This window comes from Vicugna pacos, chromosome 14 (assembly GCF_048564905.1).
Source record: "Vicugna pacos chromosome 14, VicPac4, whole genome shotgun sequence".
Taxonomy (NCBI): domain Eukaryota; kingdom Metazoa; phylum Chordata; class Mammalia; order Artiodactyla; family Camelidae; genus Vicugna; species Vicugna pacos.
Genome location: NC_133000.1, coordinates 62,929,370 through 62,943,324, shown reverse-complemented (window position 1 = coordinate 62,943,324; position 13,955 = coordinate 62,929,370). Strand labels below are relative to the sequence as shown.

At 39.7% G+C, this 13,955-nt stretch overlaps 1 long non-coding RNA gene across 1 annotated transcript; it reads right to left on the bottom strand.

The window, feature by feature from the left end:
* Positions 1 to 532: 532 nt before the first annotated feature.
* On the bottom strand, positions 533 to 11,325 carry LOC116283195 (uncharacterized). The gene is made up of 3 exons (XR_012080083.1): positions 11,261 to 11,325; positions 8,802 to 8,855; positions 533 to 712 (listed from the first exon to the last, which is right to left on the bottom strand). It is a non-coding gene; the product is annotated as an uncharacterized lncRNA (long non-coding RNA).
* Positions 11,326 to 13,955: the final 2,630 nt, after the last annotated feature.

Sequence of the window (13,955 nt, the reverse complement as noted above, 5' to 3'; positions counted from 1 at the left end):
TCACTTGAGGAGAGGAAGCTTTGGCAAACAGTTCCAACATTTTACCCTATTGCTTTGCTTTTGTGTTGAACATTGAGAGCTTAATTACTTAATTATTCAGCTCAAATGAACATACATAAGGGAGGCAGCGTGTCATAATGATAAAAGGGTGCCAATTGTAGCTCCACCATTTACCAGATGAATTTAGGCAAGTTTCTGAGCCTCACTTCCCTCATCCGTAAAGTGGGAATAATACTAGGGTTTACCACGTTGTAGAGGACAACATAGAGGGCTAGTAAACTTGGCACATGGTAAACATTCAATGAATATCCGAAATTCAATTTGTGGTTGTTGTCATGCAAGCGCCATATTTATTAAGCACGTGACCCCAACCAACCGATAATTTAGAGCAGAAGCCTAAAAATTCAGCTTTATTTTCTGTGTGCATCTTTTTCTTTTTCTTTTTTTCTGATTTCTGGATAAAATCCTTTTGAGTTCTCAAGGAAGGAAAACCAAAAGTCCTCTTTAAATTGGAGGCCACTCTAGTGTCCTGCTAAGTAGCATCCAGACAACCCTTGAATGTGTTTTTCACTCTCTCCCTTGCCTTCCTGCTGCCCTGGCACTCTGCTGGTTGGGCCGTTACAAGGTTAGAAGGATGTTCATCAGTAAGAAGATGAAAGTCCTCTGCACATGGCCTCGAGCTCTCTGGAGGATGCATGCTTCTGAAATATAACTAGTAAATAACAAATAGACAGTGTTTGGAGCAAGAGAAGTAAGACAGCCAGCTTCACTCAGAGGAAACATGAAGGGCCTTGCCTGGGTGGTTTTACAGGTTTCTAAATGTTGAGGGAGGCACTACGTTTTATCAAGCAAGTATCCGGATATTTCCTCTTATGTTCAATGGAATATATTGAGTGAAAAGTTGTATAGGGCTGCATAATTATTTTCTATCATAAAGGAAAAACTGAAGTTATAATAAAACATTTTAAAACACACACAGACTTTCTGTACTTTCTGCTTAGTTTGGCTGTGAACCTAAACTGCTCTAAGAAATGAAGCTTGTCTTAAAAAAAACAAAAACAAACACGATTTCTTAACAAAGCAAATATTTGTGATTACAAACCTTGATCATAAATGACATACTAGGCGTATGGAGTTTAAGTTTCTCTCCAGACTAATCAAACATTTGTCACCTGCACTGAGAGGAAAGAACACATAAGCACTTACTAGGCGTGTACCAGTTATATATTTTTAACTAGTTCAAGGAAGCATCGTATTTAAGTGTGTAAGCAAGTGTTTCTTTATGAGAAAACTTGAGACAGTATGAATGGTGGGAATTTCAGGAGAGATAGGAAGCAGGTAGGGGAAGATGCTTTTGACTCAGGAAATTTTCTGTGGCTCTCAATTAATTAAACCACAGAAACAGTTGCCAAAAGGGACACTCTTATTGCTTGACACTCAGGAGTACCAACTTGTTAGCTTTGTAAATTTTCCTGATTGATTGCTTTTGATATAACCTTAAATTATTCCCTAATATTAATTCTTTGGATCAGATATGGAGCCTATAAATCTAGAGCTGCGATTGTAATTGCTAATCCCCATGGCAGCCCTAAGAGACAAGCATTTGCATCATTTAGAGTTCCCTGTGGCAAGCAACAGAAACCAACACTGGTTAATTTCATCAAAAAGGAATTTGTCAGGCTCGAGAAACCACAGGAACAGCTAAACATACAGGCTTCAAGAAGAACATGAACCAAGGCAATCTGAGGGATTCAGGACCAGAAATTAATAAACAGCTTGTCCAGAGAGCCTCCAGTTGTTTCTGGACCCTGGTTCAAGTCCTCCAAATGATGGTGATGGTGGGGTATCTGATTGTCCTGCTTTGAGTCTCTGTTTTCTCTTAGGGTACTTTGATTGACACAGAAGGGGGTCGGCTTTACTCCACAAAGGGATGTGAGGGAGGCTGTTACCAAAGGAAGCAAGGAAGGGAAACAGCTTAGGCAAAGATGCAAAGTGTCTACTATCATATTCTCCTAATTTTCAAGGCAAGGACAGAAGTCAGATGTGTTTAGTTATATATTGAGGCATATGTCTAGGTGACAAGGCTGAGATCTGAACTCATGTGGGTCTCATCCCCAAGGATCGGCTCTGCCCCTCCTCCCTCCCTCTGCAGACTCCTCTCTATTCTACTGAGTATAACAGCAGAAGGATGACATCCCCAGCCCAGAAAAGCCACAGCCCTATGTTTACAAAACCTTCTGAGCTCTTCCGGGGAAAGGTATGGCTTCAATGGAAATGAGTCAGCAGCTCTGTGTCTGACCTTTCATGCCTTTCTGCTTTTCCCTCAGTTTTTAATTTCCTTTGTTCCACCTCTGCTGGCCTCCTTCCCAGTGTCAACAAGTTCAGAGGAATTGATAAGTCAGCCGGGCTGAGGGGGAAGCGTGTTAAGCCCAGAGGAAAGCAAACAGAAAAGACTGGTCCAGTTTTGCAGTCACTGGGGGCCCGGGAAGAGTCAGTCCTCCCTGCCTCTCCTCCCTGCTCCCTTGTCTCTTCTCTCCTCCTGCCAGAGCTGTCCCCCCCTCTCTGAAAATAACCTAGCTTCATGCTGTGTCACCAGCAGAAACACCCAGGGCTAGCTAGATGGAGAGCCAAGTGTAATTTTGAATTTAAAATTACAGATCTGGGCCTATTTCAGGAGTTGGTAGTTGAGGGGTGTTGACCAAGTGCTGAAGCTTAAGCTAATTTCTTCCCTAACAACAAGCATCAACAACGTGAGTAGTGGCTCTGTCAACTTGTTAATTTAATTTTATTTTATTTGGGGGAGGCGGTGATTAGATCTATTCATTTATTTTTATAGGCGGTACTGGGGATTGAACCCAGGACCTCAAGCATGCTAAGCATGCACTCTACCACTTGAGCTACACCCTCCTTCTCATCAACTTTTGAAACTTTTGCTTGGACTCATGACTCACAAAAAAAAAAAAAAAAAAAGCTATTTATGTAATTAAAATATTTAGCATTCACAGTTTATGCAATGCTAAATGCTTCTGGTGTGAGTTGATTTACATACAGTAATTTCAGTTTAAAAGATTCCTTGAAACAGTGGTTTAATTATACTAGTTACATAGTTAAAGGGGCACAGTTGGAAGTAGGGCTTTCATTTTTATTATTAGAGGAGATAACATTTACCAGCTAGTAGTATCTAAAAGGTACTCAGTAAATGCTTGTTTTATCCTCTTTGTGAAATAAACTTTAATTGATCATTTTTCACATATTTTAGCCTTCTTATTCATTTAACATTTACAGAATATCTGCCAGGAGTCAATCACATGCCACTCTCCTTCTTCAAATTAATCAGTGCTTTCCATCCCCTTCTAATGCTTTGCTACTCAAAGTGTGGTCCGTGGACCAATAGGAGCATTGCCAGAGAGCTTGCTAGACCCAGAGGATCTCAGGCCTCCACTGAGTCCTCCTGAATAGGAATCAGATCTCAAAGTAATTTGTATACATATTAACGTTTGACAAGCACTGACCTCCTGACATACTTCTTATTAAATCAGTACTCTTGATCTTGATCTTGACACTCCTGATTCTTTTAGTTCATCTCCTGCCACTCCCGTCCTTGGGACTGGAACTGAAATCCCCCAGGCACACCAAGCTATCTCCTGTCTCAGGGCTTCCCTCGTGCTATTCTCTTAGGGTGGTTTCTACTTCTCTTTTTTGTCTTGTTAATGCCTTCTCTTTCTTTAAGACATGCACACATGCATTTATCCATTCATTCAGTCTCTATATACTTATTGAGTACTTACTGTATGCCAAGCACTGTGCTCAGGAAGCTTTTTTAAGAAACACCCCCCACTGCGATGGGTGGCCCTCTTTTCTGCTCTCTAGTGTACCAGGCTTCACTCTGTCCTTGGTGTATTATGCTATGTTTCTGTTTTTTTAAACGATGCAGTTGCTTTTTATTTATTTATTTACTTACTTATTTATTTTTGATAGAGGTACTGGGGATTGAACCCAGGACCTCCTGCATGTTAAACATGTGCTCTACCACGGAGCTCTACCCTCCCCTCTTGGGGGTGCCATCTTTGTTGGAATAGTTGCCAGAAGGTAATGAAAGCAAGGACTTTACTGTGATGAGTCAGAGCAACAGACGGCCATTGCATAAATGAAAAAGTATAAAGGAAGTCAATAGAATAAATAGTAAATGAGAGCTGGAAGAACCTAGTGAAAACGTAGACCGTGGAGCCAGTCTGCCTGGGTCCAGAACCCAGCTCTGCCTTTAGAGCTGTGTCATCTTGGGTGTAGTATTAAATTGTCCGCACTGCATTCTCTCCCTCTGTAAAGTGGGAATAATAACAATACATACCTTATAAGGTACTGTTATTCATAAAGACAACTTATTATTCATAAAGACTTGGACTAGTTGCTGACAAGTCATAAGCATGCTATTGCTTAACAAGCAAAGAATACTGAATCGCTTGAAAATAAAATAAAATTCAGCATCTCACTCTCTTCCAATCACTGTGCACCTTCACACTAGCAAATGCATTTGCCTTCCTTCTTCATGGTATTTCCCTGGGTTTGCAGTAGGGGTGTGTACATCTTTAAGCCGTTGAGCAAGGCTTAAAAAAATGAACAAAAGGGAAACAGCTGCTTTGTTTTTGAAAAGATTTGCCAAGCTCACACAGTTAAATTTAATGGCTGGGTGTTTTAAACCCCAGAGAACAATGTAATTTGTGTCATCACTGCTACAAAGGATGCCTCTTTGGCGAGCATTTCATTTCAGTCGCCTGAAGACCTAACTTGAACAAAAGAAGCAAAAACAAACACAAATACAGTCATGGAAAAACTCTAATTAAGCTTTGGGGAAAGATTGTCCGTCCTGTCTTGTCTTCACAGAGCAGAATAAAAATAACTCTGGCACCTGCAAAATTATTTTTCTCACCCAATATTTTAATTTTTTAAGTGATATTTTTGTGGAGGGTTGGTTACGATTCTAGGAAGTGGGGGGCTGCTGAGAGGAATGGCCGGGCTAGAGACCAAAGTTCAAATGTTTAGCACATGGTTCACTCGTGATCTCTCTTTTAATTCTCCACAAACTCTGGGAAGGAGATATTTTCCCCGTTTTATGAGAGAGCACTCATGCTCAAAAAGGTTAAATAACTTAACCAAGTTCCTAACTAGAGTTTGACTCTATGTCTGTTTGACTCTGGAGAACAAACCCATTTCAAAGTTGGTTTGTTCATTTTTTATCGGGAACAAAGTATTTATATTTGAATCTCTTCCATGTAGTGGCCAGGAGCTAAATACTGAATGCTTGTGAAGTTCAGATATATCTAACTGTTAATTTTCTTCATGTAAGATGGAGGTTTTCGCTTTACCCTAGGCTCTGCATCTTAGTAGTCCTCGTGGGAAAGAACCCGACGGTGATGATGCCAACCATGAAAGACAACAATCAACCAATGACCTCATCTCGGTTTGGAAGCCCCAATTTCCACATGTTAGCACAAGAAATCCCAGTGACTTGACAAAAGTCAGTACATTGTGACACAGTTCAAAAGAGACGGTGATGATTAAGGCTGTTACTCATAAGGGGAGTTGGCCATCTTGAAGTATTTCTAACTGATACAGAGGAAAACTGGGAGAGAGAAGATTCTTGAATACAGGAAGGATTAAGGAATTCTGCTGCTTTCTTCCTCAAGGGCACTATTCCCAAATCACATTGTTTATCACCAAATAGCCCGAGGAGAGGAGAGGAGAGAAGTGACTCAGACCAGCTGATAATTAACTGAAAAGGACTTGTTTATTTGGGCATAAGCTCTTTTTTTTTTTTTTTAAACACGTGAGTTTCCTGTTACTATTACTCTCTAGGTCAAGAAACTGCATATTCCCTGGAAAGCCAGATAACAATTCCATTTCTTTTCTTGACATTGAGTAAAGCTGCCAATTGAGTGTGCAAGTCAATTGCAGAGCATTTCCCTTTAGCTGTTATTGTTGTTGAATGTGTGAGTGGTTAGAATGGGGCAGAGGGCATCTGTGAGAAAAGATCCTGCACCCTCACTAGAGTAATCCTTGGGTCAGAGGCTGAACATCCTTCGTATAGATGTTACTTCAGCATCAGTCTGGTAGGGCAGAAAGGCTCCTGGTGTTACGAAAATTAATAAAGGGAAATTTCACCAAAATGGAGTTTCAAGACCAGAAGAGAGAGCTCTGATGCATGCCAGTACAGATGCCAGCAGGAAGAGATGCACCTTGCACCTCCAGCAAGAAGTGACACTACTATCACCAGCAGGAGGAAGAAAGATCTCCTCACCTGGCAACAGCTCAGCCAACGAGAGACTGACGCCACTCAGTCAATGAAAAGCCACTCTACTTCAAACTCCCAGTTTCCTCCAGCGGACTGTATTCGTAACAGCCCCCACCCTCCACCTCAGCTTCTCCTCCTCTATCAGAGCTTCCTCTCCTTTGCTTTACTGGACTTGCACGTGGTTCACCACAGTTGCGTGCCCTGAACTGCGATTCTTTCTTGCTCCCCGATAAACCTGTTTTGCTGGTAAAATAACTGGCTGTTTTATTGTTTTAGGTTAACAGTATACTGAAAAGGGAAGTGCTCTGAGTTCAGAAAACCTGGGGCTGGTCTCAACATTATTCCACTTCCTCTAAGACTTCGAGCAAGTTATCGAAAGAGGTAATATATTTGAAAATGCCCTTTTAACTGAAAAGCACTGTACAATATTTAAGGTTTACCAGCAGATTGTGATATGCAATAGTACACTTTGACTGGACCTTTTTTTCTGTTCTGCTGTCTCCCCCTCCTCCCAACCAGAGCTTTTACCACACTTCTCCAAACATCCAGGAAAACAAAGAATAGTTTTCTGGCTAACTTGCATCTCCCTATGGTAAATCCTACAAGGGTTGCCTTTGAGTAATCTGAATGGAGTTAGTTGATTGTACTTTAATCTGCGTCTATGGAGATAAAAAATAAGAAAGATATTTGTTGACACATTTATGCTGATCAGTGTCATCTCTGGGCTATCCTGCCTTCTCCTTTGTCCCTAATCCATCCTCCCAATTTCCACAATAGCTACAATCTCCTTTTTCTCTTATCCAATCTTGACAAGTGCCTCACCTCCTCCCCTTTATTGAAATTAGAATCCATCAGACACATTTCTTACCCCAACCTCCAAATTCCAGACCAACCAACTATCCTACATACACCCTATCCCTTCTTGGAATAAATATTCAACCAAAGGTGATCTTTCTCCAATCTAAGTTTCTGTAGCCCATTCTTACCCACCTTGTCTCAAAGAATCTTGTGACATCCTCTCATCTTTGTCCTGAATTCTCCAATCTCCTTATGGGTCAGTCCCATCAGCATCCAATCATTGAATACTAGCATCTTCCATCTTATAGTAAAAAAATAAAATCACCCACTGACAGCAGAATCCCTTGCAGTTGCTGGGGTCACTGATGCTCTCACTGCTCATTTCTTTGGAAGATTTCAAGTTCTTGTCTGACTTGACTCTCAGCAACCTTTGACATGTCCACCTACTTCTTGAAACATACTTTCTTCTTGTGTTGTGACATTACACTCCTCTTGTCTGTGTCTTACTGCCCCGGCCACACCATTTCAGTACCCCTTGAAGACTCCCATTCCTCTGCCTGTCCCTCTCGTAAGCCCTTCACAGCCCCTATCCCTGAGCCGCCAATCTCATCCATCCCCTTGGCCTCGGTTATCATCTGAATACTGGTAACTCCCAAATCCTTGTGTCTAGTTTAGCTCTCTAGTCTGGCCCCCTCAGTCCTCCGCCTCTAACTGCTTGGTGAACTTGACCCCACATACCTAAAACCACATTCATCTTTTTCTTTAAATCTGCTCACAAACACTTGCAGTGCTTTCCCATCAGCCTCTGTTCACTTTTCAAGAACCTTCAGATCCTGTGGACCTACCTCTTCATCCTCAGATCCCTGACAATCCCTGCGCCAGCCATTTTGACTAAGTACGGTGCTGTGAACACCTCATTTCCGCTTCTGCTTCTGGGCTTTGCAACTAGAACACTTGTTCCCCTGTTCTGTTGCTAATGCCTCCTCATCCCTTAAGTTCCATCTTAATCATTCTTCTAGGAGTTGATTAGAAGCCTCTTTATGCACATCAAACTTCCCCATCATAAACTATTTAGCAAATCACATGAAATAACCAAATTAGGGCACCCCTGGTTTTCCTTCCTGCCCCCTCAACCCACATTGTCCCCTCCTGAGGTAGTGGAGGCTTCCCCATGCTTTTATAGCAGTTAACCACAATCTGTTTCAAATATTCCTTTATATTTGTCTGTCCACTAGATCATGAGCTGCCAGAATCATGCTAGAAATCTGAAGCAGTCAATAAATATTTGTTGCACTAGACTCACCTGAAATATAACTGGTTGTGGGTTCCATAATATTACACTATTTATATGGCTATTTTGAACTAAAATTGACTTAGCCATTCTCTTATTTTTAGACATTTAGAGTTTTGTTGTTTACTGTTATAAAAAAATGCTGTGATGAAGCTCTTTGTGATTGAAGCGTGTTTCTCTTGTTTCAGATTATTTACATAGATTTGAGTCCTAAAAGTAGAGTTATTGAGGCAAAAGGTATGATGATTTTAAAGACTTTGATATGCATTATTAGGTTGCTTTCCAAAATTATTGCACAATTCAAATTTCCATTTATGTGACTCTTTTCCAAATTGTATGTTACATCTTTCTATAGCATGAAGACAGATTAAAAACATCACTGCGTTAGAAGCACTGCCATAGCAGTCTGAGTTTTCCATTTACCTTCACTAAGAATCTGGCCTGAGTATAGATGCCTTGAGTTGGAATCTTGCAGGCCTTGAAAAGAAAATAAAAGAAAGAAAATTTAGAAGTCCTGACACAGAAAGTGCACTCTACCTGGAAGACAGTTTAAGAGGGCCAAATGCAGGGCCTGGGGATTTTGAAAGTTTCAATCTTTGTCCATTTCCCCCTCAGCTACCCAAACACGTAATATTAATTGTTAAGAATGGATATTAAAGGTTATGATATAATGTATAGATAAAGCAAAAGACTTCTTTGGTTAATTGTCACAAGAATGACTGTGTTTTGGGCCAATTATAAAAAGCCAGCCTCTCTTTTTGAGTCACTTGTTGTGAGTCACAACAGCCCTTCTCACTGACAATCATGTTAGAATGTTGAGAAACGTAAGGTCTAACACTGATGTAGAGAAAAACATGTGGGTCCCTGAAGTTTGTGACTGTTGGTTTGGTTCTCCTTTGATTAGGAGATCTCTTGTGCTTAACAATTCAACTGATCCAATAGCTGGCCATTTGCCTTGGGTGCCCTGGTCCCAGCCAGGCCCCACTGGCCTTTCTGTCCTGTGATGGGAGCTACAGATCAAGTCTCCTATTGGCTTATTTGTGGGTTCTGCCTCATTATCTTCAGGAAGAGAGGAGGATGGGGATTGTCAAATGTAGGCTGAGGATGGGGGCGGGGGTGCAGGCAGAAGAGGTTATTTAAACAGAAGTGATGATGAGAAAGTAGAAAATGCAGACAGTAAAGATGAGTGTTCTCAGGAAGGATGAGCAGGCTCTGAACTATGTCAGTGGTAACAAGTTTAGAAAGAGAAAGGCTAACGTAGGAGCCATCTGAACACAGTTGTGTCTACACTAGGCCAATTATTTTGAAGTAAAATCAGTCTAATTCAATACACATTTTTTGAGTGTCAAGACTGTACTAAGAATACAAGAATACAATTCTTACCTTCAGGAAGCTCAATCTACTAAGAGAGATAGATATTTAAACCAATAAAAATAGAATGCATTCCATCAACAGAGGACTGTGTAAAGAAGATGTGGTATACATAAACAATGGAATATTACTCAGCCATAAAAAGAATGACCTAGAGATTATCATATTGAGTGAAATCAGACAGAGAAAGACAAAAATAAAATACATTGATAAAATGGGCATGGAAATAACCCAAAGGTGGTACTGTTTACCTGTCACAGGGGGCCAGGGAGGAGATGTATAAACTACATTTCCTTAACAGTTATTTTCTAGGTCATCAAGTGGAGGAATGGGAAAAAAGAGCTTTTGCAAAGGCTTGAAGGAGTAAAACACCTTGAAGTGTTTGGGAACCATAAACAGAATGGTGTTGTTGAAAGTAAAATGGGAAGTGTGGATTATTAAGACATGGTTAAGGCAGGAAGCTTGTGGATCTTGACATTTAATAATTTATATCAGGCACAGCACCTGCTGCCCCAATGATTCATAAAATTAGAAAATCCTAGAGATATAACACATATGGATTAGATCTAGCGCCCAGTGCCTTCCATATTTATGGGTTGAATGAATGTGCTGAATGAATGCATGAACCTAGTCCAACCATCTGTTTCCAAGCCTATTCTAGTGTTTAATCACCTGAACTATCAGGAAGTTCCTCCAAAATTTAATTGAATCATTATTTTTCAAACTGTTTTCTCTAGATTGATCTTCAGGAGAGGGCCAGAAATCTGCCTCCTGCCACCTGGGGAGTGGGTGCCAGGCTGTTCCTGGTGTCTGTTCCCAGATTCCCGGATGGAGACTTTCAACCCAACTTCTCGGCACCTGCTGAGCCTCTCTCCCCTGCCATATGCCTTGTGCCTCCAGGCTTCCACTTTGCAGGGCAAATGGGCTCCCCCTCACCATTAGTAGCCTCCTCTCTCTTGCTAAATTGATTCCCACGGCCCTATTTTTCATTTGCATTTAAAAAAGCCATTTTATCCCCTGATGTCACCTGTGCTATTCTTTGCTTTTGTTGATTATGAATTTGCAATTTTTTCCCTTTAATTGTAGTAGAGCCTTCAGAGAGATAAACACCTTCAACCTGACCAATTTTCCTCTACTCCTTATAAAACAAAATTTGTTTCCAGTCTTTGGAGGTCATGGAAATGTTGTAAATTATCGTTAAGTTCTACAGAGTCTTCATATCTTTAGGTATGCCTTGCCACGTGGATCTACTTGTACCAGCTGGCTGGTCAAAGCAATACTGCACCTGCCTGCACAGGCTGAGCTAGCAGATGCCCGCACACCTGGGGTGGGGGAGGGGGGAGAAAGATTGCACAGAGGCCCGCCCTGCTGCATTGTGCTGGGGGCATCTTGAGACTTGGGGGTTTCACATCTCAGCCCTAAGGTCCCAGCTTATGAACTCATTCACTACTGATCCATTCAGGGAGAAAAAAAGCAGGCATGTCTTCCACTGCCTGTCAAGCCTCTATTACCTGAGACACCCAGTAGCTGGACTTGAACTGTTTCTTGCTGAAGAAATCCACATTCAGTGACCTGAGTAGGGCAAGAAAATAAAAAGTCACTTAAACAAACATAACAGCTCAAAACAGCTAGATCACACAGGTTCCACTGAGGTAGAATTAATGGAAAAGCAGACTTGAAATTTAATAAAAATATCATGAGAACTCTTAAGGAGGTGAGAGATTATAAAAAAAAATTTCTGGAAATATTTTTTAAAGTCCCACACAACACTTCCAAATTTAAAGTAAGACATGAACTCAGAGAGCAGTTTCTGATGAAAATCAAACTGGTTATCTGGAAGATCAAGTGGAGAAAATAGTGCACAGCAGACAGCAAAAATTCAAAGAAATGAAAATCACAGATGAAAAGACAAAAGACACGGAAGACACAGATAGTAGGAATCACAAAGAAGGAAAAGAATATCCAGGAGAAAAATACAGATCAAATAACAATAGATACAACTTCCTTGTGCTGAACACGTTAGTCTTTTAAGATTGAAAGTGTTCACCTAATGCCAGGAAGTATTTCTGTCAGTAATGTGTGAATCAAATTCACCCAAATGAATCTCCTTAAATCCAAAAAAGAAGAAAAAAGTTGAGTAAACTTTCCAGTGCAAAGAAAAAGACATACATAAAGAGGAGAATTAGACCAGCATCAGACTGCTTATTTGCAACACTGGAAGTTAGAAAACAGTAATGGTCATTTACAGACTCGAGAGAAACTGAGTCATAATGTCATTTAAATGTGAGGACAAAAGAGAGCCATTATTAAACATGCTGGGGCCCACTCTTTTTGAAGACATACATTTTATATTACTGGAGGAATTACTCTGAGTGAAGGAAATTTAATGATAACCTAGAACTTAAGAGAGGGGAAGATGAAGAGTTTAAGAAACAGCAGTGAGCAATGTACTTGTAAAACGTATAATTAAGTCTAAAGGATGATAACATGGCTGTGAACTGGAATATGAGTTAAATAATAATTCCCTCAACTGAAGAGACAAAGTGCATGCATCTATATGAAATAATAGCTGTCTCCCCAGGCAGTCAGCACTTACTAATATTTACTGACTGATACTTAGGTTAAGATTTCAATTTTAAGTGAGACTCAACAGTTGGTACGAGGGTAATGGGAAACTCTTGGTTGAGGTTGGTTAGTGTAGAGAGCAGATTCATAAACATCTTGATGTGGGGAGCATTAATATTACTTATTATATAAATTATAATATAATGTGTAATATTTATTATTATATAGTAATAATATCGATAATTATTACATACCTATATTACATATCTATATTACTTGTTACTGCATATCTATGGCTTTGTGACTTTAAAAATTAGGAAGCTAACTAGTAGCTCAGAGACAGAAACTTCCTAATTTCCAGGGTTAAGCTGGAAGTAAAAACTTAAAAAAAAAAACCTTTTTCAATGTAGTGAATTAAGAACAATATCAAGAGGAAGCAACAACAAAATTGATGATAAAGTGTAAAAATAAAACAAAATAAATATCACAATGAAAATGAAGGAATACCTTAGTGAAAAACAAGTAACTTCAGAATACTTACAAATTCTACCTGTATGCCGTTTAATATAAACTCAACTGAAGTAAAACAGTAAAGAAAGGTGGAAAATAATGGGACATACAAAGATATTTTAGCAAAACAGAAAACAAAAGAAAAGAAAAGGCAAAAGGCAGCTATATTAATATAATACCAGATAAATAAGAATCTGAGGCATGATTTGAGAAAGCAATAAAAGTTACCTACAAGGAAGAGAAAATCTTAATAAGTTTTTATATCTCCAAATAACACAGCTGTAAAACATAAAAGGTAAAACAAGAACTAGAAATGCAAAGTGACCTTGTACAAGCCCAAAACAACAGGGACTGTAATGTACTTTTTTTCAAAAAATAGGTGAACAGTAAATAAGGGTATAGATGTCGCAAATAATGCAATCAACAAACCCGATCTAAAAATAGGTATGTAGATAATTCAGTGCCCTACGTTTCACCATATCCACCAGACAGGTGTGGAAAAAAATTATTTACCTGAAAAGAAATTATTTACCTACAAAGAAAACCTTAAGAAATTCCAAAAGGGTTTTTATTGGCCACATTTTCTGATTATAAAGCAATTTATTAGAAATCAGTCATAAATAACAGTATGACTGACTTACGCATTAACGATCTGACTTTAAATTGGTCAAACTGAGAAGAGCACTACCAAGCACCTGGAAGAAGTAAATGCAAATTCTCTCTAAAGAAATGAGCCATTAATTCAAGGCCTCACAACATTTGCACACAAAGGGTCTCAACACATATGAGCACACAACAAAAATTCTCAAAACATTCTGCATCTGACAATGCCTGCTCAGTTGGTTTGCATCAACTCTCCCACTGAGAACTCCAGCCTGACACTTAATGGAAACATATCAGTCTTGGTTCTGATCTTTTCAAGTGCCTGGAGGTAACCTGCAGATTGAAACATTGAGGAACTATTGCAGGTACTTGAAGTATCCATCAGAGTATACAACTGTCAGGGGCTAGAAATGTCGAAACAAAAAATCAAAAGAAAAAAATGAGAATGATTTCATCCCAAAAAGCTGAACTTAATCAGGCCATTTATGCCTTTTTAGAACATATTCTATGTCATACCTGGAGATCATT